We start from the raw sequence: 7,294 nt of genomic DNA, 5'->3' as shown, positions 1-7,294 counted from the left end.
GGTCGAAATAGTGTTTCTAATGCATTGGTATTATTATTACTATTATTATTATTATCATTATTCTTACCTTGTCAACCACAAGTTCTTTTCAAGTAGGAATTTCTGGTATTAGGGCCGTAGTAAATCCTTTATACTCATCGTATTTGTACTTGCAACTTTGCTTTGAGCGTGCGAACTTCGTAGTAGAAAACGGCGCCATATAACGAAGACAAGAAAGACCAAACAGGGCCAGCGCTGAACAGCACTGGTTTTGTTTGGTCTTTCTTGTCTTCGTTATTTGCGCTGTTTTGTACTGTGCTTGGAAGGCCCTTCGGCCCCTCCTGGTAAATACGCCTATGCAAACGGTGTAAGCGCAAATTTACTTTGCAAAATTGTGGGTGATTACAACGTTAACTACCCCGCATTCTTCCCTTCCGCATTGACCATTAGCTGTTTATGATTGGTCGAAGTGTTCTGGATCATACACACAGCACCTGGTCGTAACGCGATGCAACAAATGACCCCAAAATGATCCTTCGCGTAATGACCACTCATACACGACTACATAAAAATAAGACAGTACAGTTTTCAATACGGCATATTTCTGCTCATTGGTTCTTCGCCATTCGTCAAAAATTTTTGGTGTGCCGTAAAATCGGGTGCTTGTTACGCGACATCACATGTCTCTGAAATCTCGCAGTGTTAAAATGACCTATACACACTAAACAGCGCATTACTAGCTATGCTTAACGATACGTAAAATTTTTTTTGAATAGCCGGACATTGTCTCTTTCGGAATGTAATTCAATAAGCTTGCCCGTCGATCACAATGGCAGCGGCTACTAATTGAAGCTATCGAGATGGATTCATATGAGTGCAATGGATATTTTCAGTTATATAACGATGTTGAGCTATTTGTACGCGAGTACAACTCTGTGAACTCATCCTTGCTGAGAGAGAGCAAAGGAGAGAGACAAATAAACAGCACCGCGCGTGTGTGCTTCTCTGCCTTCCGAGTTGTATTTTGCCCTAAGAATAAGAATGCGTTGTACCGAAGATTGCGACAAAAAAATAAAAAAACATGGCTGATCCCTCTGTCATAGGAATCGGTATAACACGAAAGTGAAACGTGTCTTCACAGACGTAGTTGAGCGTTTGTTGTGCATTCTTTCGCCCCAAGCGCGAAGAAATGAATGCTACAGCATCAAATTGTAATGCTACGCGAAGAACGGCAAGCCGCTCGAAACTTGCAATGCGCTGCTCAATCAGAAAGGATGCGCGGAACGAACATACACAGGATGAGCGCGAACTGTCACAGTTGTAACTTATTTCTGTGTGAGCAGCGCACTCCTTTCGCAAAAGCGGCCGCTGCAGTGAGCGAGGTGACTTTCGTGCTCTCAACGGAAATTTGCAGGCAGAGCGCAAGACGTACAAACCACCGAGATCACGAGATAAGCGCCCGGCCGAGCGACCACGCCCTGTTGAGGCGCGCGCTAATCCGCGTGGGGGACGAATTTTAAAGCGCGCTCTTCGAGGCCTTCGCGCCATCTCGCTAGTGATAACGAAAACACGCTTTACCGCTGATCTCTGAGTACCACCACCCGGCAAATGGTGTACATAAATAGCTCGCCGTTAGCATAGCAGAGAACATGCCGTCTGTGGCGAAGTCGTTTCGCGCTGCGCGCTGGCGATCGAGAGGTCGTAAATTCGACTCCCGGTGACGGAACTTTTTATTATAGTTTTTATTTGCCATATGTTAGTCTTTACATTTTACAACGTTATATCCGTGACGGAAATGCGTCAGTGGAGCCGTGGTGGATCCCGGCATAAAACACTTTCGTGTAAAAAAGAGAACACTTGCTATGGGTGCTTGATTTAACTATTTCCTCAAAATTAAGATAAAGGCATAAACGTAGTGGTGCATTCGGTGCAAAATACCGGGAAAGCAACTCGCACTTTGTTTACAGACTTGCATTAATTGTATTAAACGACATTGCCTACGCCAGCAGCTCACGTGATCTCGCTTTGACCAATGAGGTGTAAGCACGCGCATTTAAAAGCATCGACAACTGGCCAGAACGTGTGACTATATCTTGGTAGAAATGAAAATACCGTGAAATACAGTGACATATTCCAGCATCCTTTTCGCATTGTGAGTAGGTTTTATATTTTTAAATCGTGTTTAAAACCAGGAAACTTGAAGCTGGATTATGGAGTCGATCACTTTGCTGTACGTAGTCACGTAGTCTGATGCTGTCATGTGCGTCATAATTGGTCTTTAAAATTAGAGTATGTATATTATTATCTATCACCGCTCTATTCTGTGCTGCTTACGAGGTAAGATGAGTTGCCCGGGAGAAGCGGCGCTGCTTTCGCGGCAGCCAGTGGACCATGTCAAGCAGCGGCGCATGCGCGCGGAGTGCACGCCTGCGCAGTCAGCCGCCGCGCTCAAACACGAACCGCTCTTGCGCTCACTGTTTGGTTTGCAGCATGTGTTGTCACGTGTGTATACGACTTCATATTCGCCGCAGAAAAATTCTGATTAGAAATGTTTCACGGCGTTTTCCACGTTACCATTCCCTGGTTAGGCACTCTGACCGGTAAGCTTTCCGTTGCTCTAAGGTAAATAGGTTCCATAAAAATTGGTTGTCGGTCCCTATTTAAAATCTTGTGGCGTATTTACGACACCACGTGATCGCACTAGAAATCACGTGATGCGAGGCGTTCGCTGCAACGACATTGGCTGAGCCGGCAGGTCACGTCATTTCGCTTTAGGTGCAAGCGCGTGAACTTCAAATCTAGAGGCGGATTTACAACATCACGTGATCTCGCTAGTTAATCGCACTCACTCGCGCGCTTACAGCGTCGCTGCCCGACTATCCTCGCAGGATAGAACCGGCTAATTGCTTGAAACAGGAACACACGACAAGACCAAGTATGTAGAATCTTAGCTGATGGAGTATAGAGCACAATTCCCTACCGATGCAGCTGTGGCTTTCAGTACTGTCTTCTTTTCTAACTATTTCTTGCTCACTCACTCCGGTTGGCGGGACGCGAGCTGTATACCGTGAAACAGCAGACTGCTGCTATTGTATGATAGCTGACAGAAATCGGCAGCGGCGTGTGGATTAGATCCGCTTCTTGCCACAGGATGTCGCCACGTGCCGGCGTAGCAACACTAGCGCTCCCTGGAATGAGAACGGACGGGAGAGAGCGCAGCGCGCTTCATGACGCGCGTGCATGGTCATGACGCGCCCTGTCGTAGCTTCATTGCCACGTGTCATCCCTCTCTGTGTAGCTTCCAGCGCGTCCGTAGGCACGAGAGAAGAGAGAAAGCGCTCAAATCATGCAACGGGTTTCTATAACTCGTCTCGTGCTTGGTAGATTCGAGAAATTTTCGCGAAAATCGATTCCTAAGACAATAAACTTCGATACTGAGGCCATTCGATGATTACTTAGTGAAGCAGACTGCACGTGACACGTGTAAGAAGAAGGGGCACAGGAATGAAGAGAGGGGAAGAAGCTTTAAACAGGAGTAAATGGAGGACGACACCCGTATTTCCTAAGCTACGCGCTTATGCTGTCTATTTAACACAGGATCACTACATTCGTAAAAGTTGTTCAGGGCCCCTTTTAACTACTTCCTTCAAACACAGCATCTCTGCCATTTTCTTTGGGTACGACACTGCGACGGCTGAGGGTAGGGCTTAAACTTTTCTTACGTTCAAACCGACCATAGTAAACTATACGTTGTTGCTTGTTGGATGTGGATGCATCGTGAAACCTGTGGTGGTTTTACCATGCGTGCGTCTTGTGCTCAGCCTCGTCGAGGCATTTCTGTGCTCACCACTGAGAGACCCTTACCTGCGAGGCCTCGCACAAATACCTGGCACAGTACCGTGAAGGCGAAAGCCTTCACATATGACATCACGTCGTATCGCGAAAACGAAGACATTTTATCCTGTAGCCTTCAATTCTTTTCTCTGTAAAGCTTATCCTTCTTCATCATCACGGAGGAAGAATCGAGAGACACGACGCAAGGCAAACACGTTTACACATCACTCATTTTATTGACATCTCGACTTTTTTTGTTTGTTGTTATTTTTTTGCATTGTCTGGTAGTAAAATGCACCACAATCGCTACGCCGTTTTCAAAGTCAGAACACGTGTCTGGAAAAACAACTGACAGAAGAAAACACACTAAGAAGAAAAGCTGAGGAGTAGCCAACAGTCACCTGTTTTGAAAGGTAGTTTTGTCGACCACACAATGACGATGTCTCTTACAAGCAATGTTTAATTCGATTTTTCTCGCGCGAGTGAAACGGGTAAGCTGTGCGGTTCAGGCTTTGAGTCCCTTGATCTTACATTCCAAAGCAAGCTTCCTCCATGCGCCTGGTTATTCAAAAATACGCGAATTTTTTACGCGTATTTTATTTTAAATAATAACATTCAGAGACGCGTATTCGTTTGACTCATTCAACCAAACACCATGATTGCATATGCACTGCAACTAGTCTATTGTGTCCGTCTGATCACTTCACTGAGGAGCACCGTCTTCGGCTTGTTGAAGTAATGTGCTCTAGCAATACGCGGAATAAAAAAAACATGTACACGAAATCCTCCAGTTAGGGGCTATATTGTAAACGGCATAGGGTGACATGTCACTTATGTGTTCAACACAAACAAGAGAACATTTCTCGCATGGAGAAAAGAAAAAAACAATCTGGCAGGGAGCGTCACGTGATTCAGCTAGCCTCGGCAAGCCAGACTCCTCTGACGTCACTCCCCCGACCAGCACGCGGTGCCTCCTGGGAGGATTAGGCCTCCTCAGCAGACACAGGCTTTGAGACTGCGTCTGCTTCGAGACTGCGACTGCGTCTGACTAGGCTTCGAGATTGTAACAGAACGCCCCTTCCAAGTTCTTTCTTGCCTCCATGTTTTCTGGCCTCTAGTGTTCAAAGGCGAAAGCCAGGGATATCTACGCGAACGGAACGTAAAGTTTCGTTTTCAAGTCAGTGTGAACTCTTACGTTTCCTATAAAGTTGTCCAATTCCCAGTATTGATTACTTTTTCTTTGTTCGTTCTTCATCGTTAGGATGAACGTAAGACATCAGTTATCCTGGCAAACTGTGGCTTAGACCACTCAATTGCTCTTGTGTACTTGTCACCCGTTATTGCTTTTCGCGGAACCATACAGCTATACGAAAGAAAGCTAAAGCGAAATCGAACAAAACCAGCAGCTACGTATAAGCGATTAACGCTTCAAGTTTGCGGATTGTCTACGAAAGTAAAGCGGTTGAGTCTAAATGTTATCCTCCTCACGCAAACATTTGTTCCTGTTTGCAATAAAAAGGGCAGCTTCTTTGTATGTTTCCTGGGGAATATCCAGGACATACTCAAACGAACGTTATATACTCTATTAAGGAGCTTGGAACAATACGGAAAATCACTCCGTAATAAAACAATTGCACAAACAAGACACGATAGCGATGCTCGTGGTGACGTTACTCGCACCATCCTGAATGAAAAGCATGACAGTGGCCACACTTCGTTACGGAAATATATCGCACAGAAATAAAGCACGTGACCAAAGATTTCCGGTTTGAGAGGCGCGTTGTGGTGTCACTCTATTGGCTGTGCAGCGTGGCCAACGTTGACGACGTCACAGTCGACATCTGCGTTGAAACAACACGCTATACCGGCACAGCATGTTAATTGTGAGGCGAAGAGAAATCGTTGCTCATTTAGTTTCGGTGGCTGTCCCTTACGCACAATTGTGAGAGTGTCTGTGCCTGAAACTAAACAAGTCGCAAGTTCAGCCCATGCAAACGTAGGTAAGTGATTTTTGGAGAGCACCAATTGTATATCATTCAAGTGTATACAGTCAAACATCGGTATAACAAAGGCGGATATAACGAACAATCGGCTATAGTGAAGTGAACCAAGCAGAGTCCTGCCATTATTGCAGAGCTATGAATGTACGCTTATAACGACTTTTCAAAAATAGCGAAGCCATTGCCGTGTCAGATGCGACTTCGTAATCAGGACTTTGACCGTATAACACTCAAATTTGTACAGCTGTTCAGGATACAAAGCGAGCGAACGACACCTCAGCCAATAAAATGACACCAATAACGTAATTGTACTGCCTCTCGAACGATAGCCATTTTGCAGCTCTTTGGAGCGTAAATCGTCACGTACCAAGGCTAGAAAAACAAAACAAAAATCTACGCACGTAGCCATGAGGTTTAGCAGCTTTCCAGCTAATGTCGATGCCAAACAGAATGTTGCAAATGTGTTTAACGATTTGCCGCTTGAGGTAAAGCGCGAAAATTGATGATGTCAAGCATCTTAATTGCTCGAAGCGGAAGCCAGCGACACGTGGCAAACATTGTGCCGCGCCACCTTCCGGTGGCTGCAGTAACCCACGTGATCAGCTGTTGTCACGTGACGGCGCGATACATTTCGTGCATATTACCCCGCCGGACGCATCCGGCACCGCGTTCAAAATTGAGCAATGTAGCACACGTTCCCACACTTGAAACACACAGATAAAACGAATACACGCGGCGACCTCGCCGTGAAGAAAAAAACAAACAAATATTCGAGCCTAAGGAACGTACGGACAGCGTGAACATCTGATTTTATGTTTTCGTTCTTCCTTTTTCCTTCAATTAAACGAATATTCACACTCATCACAAAAGAAACTCCACACACACGACCAATCGAAACGCCTCTAGGCGTACACACACGCGTAATATGCTTCCCAACAGACGTGAACATCAGCACTCAGACACTTAGAACAAACACGGCACACTTAACCGCGCGTGAGAAAACTCCAATACAGCGTAGAACTTGTAAGGGTTACGTTCAAGGAATCACGTGGGGTGTGGGAGGGGAAGAGTCTATATTACATGTGTGCCCGAAGCATCGAAAAGACTACAGCAACCCGCAGTCATGACGTGTGATAGAATGTGAAAGCACGCTGCGACTCTACTGGCCTTGACCGAAAAAAGAAATGATGGAGATAATCCCAGTTGTGACTTGTGCCGTCGCCCGCGATCGAGAAACTCTGGGTTGGTTGTCGATGGCAAGGCCTAGGGTAGCACTGCGGCTTTCGCGTTTCGCCGTCGTGTGGCGCTGCTAACCACACCGCCTCTGCCAACACGAACGAGCGACCGTGTTTGCCCTCTTGTTATCCAGAAACACTCGCGCGTTCACCATTCAAGTGCATTTTGCGGAGACGTTCGTGCTTTCAGCCATTCAAGTGCATGATACTACAAACGCTACCTCCTTAGGCTACCTCCTTAGGTAG

The sequence above is a fragment of the Rhipicephalus sanguineus genome, unplaced genomic scaffold, assembly GCF_013339695.2.
Source record: "Rhipicephalus sanguineus isolate Rsan-2018 unplaced genomic scaffold, BIME_Rsan_1.4 Seq550, whole genome shotgun sequence".
NCBI lineage: Eukaryota > Metazoa > Arthropoda > Arachnida > Ixodida > Ixodidae > Rhipicephalus > Rhipicephalus sanguineus.
The sequence above is the reverse complement of the archived record's forward strand: the minus strand, read 5'-3'. Positions refer to the sequence as shown.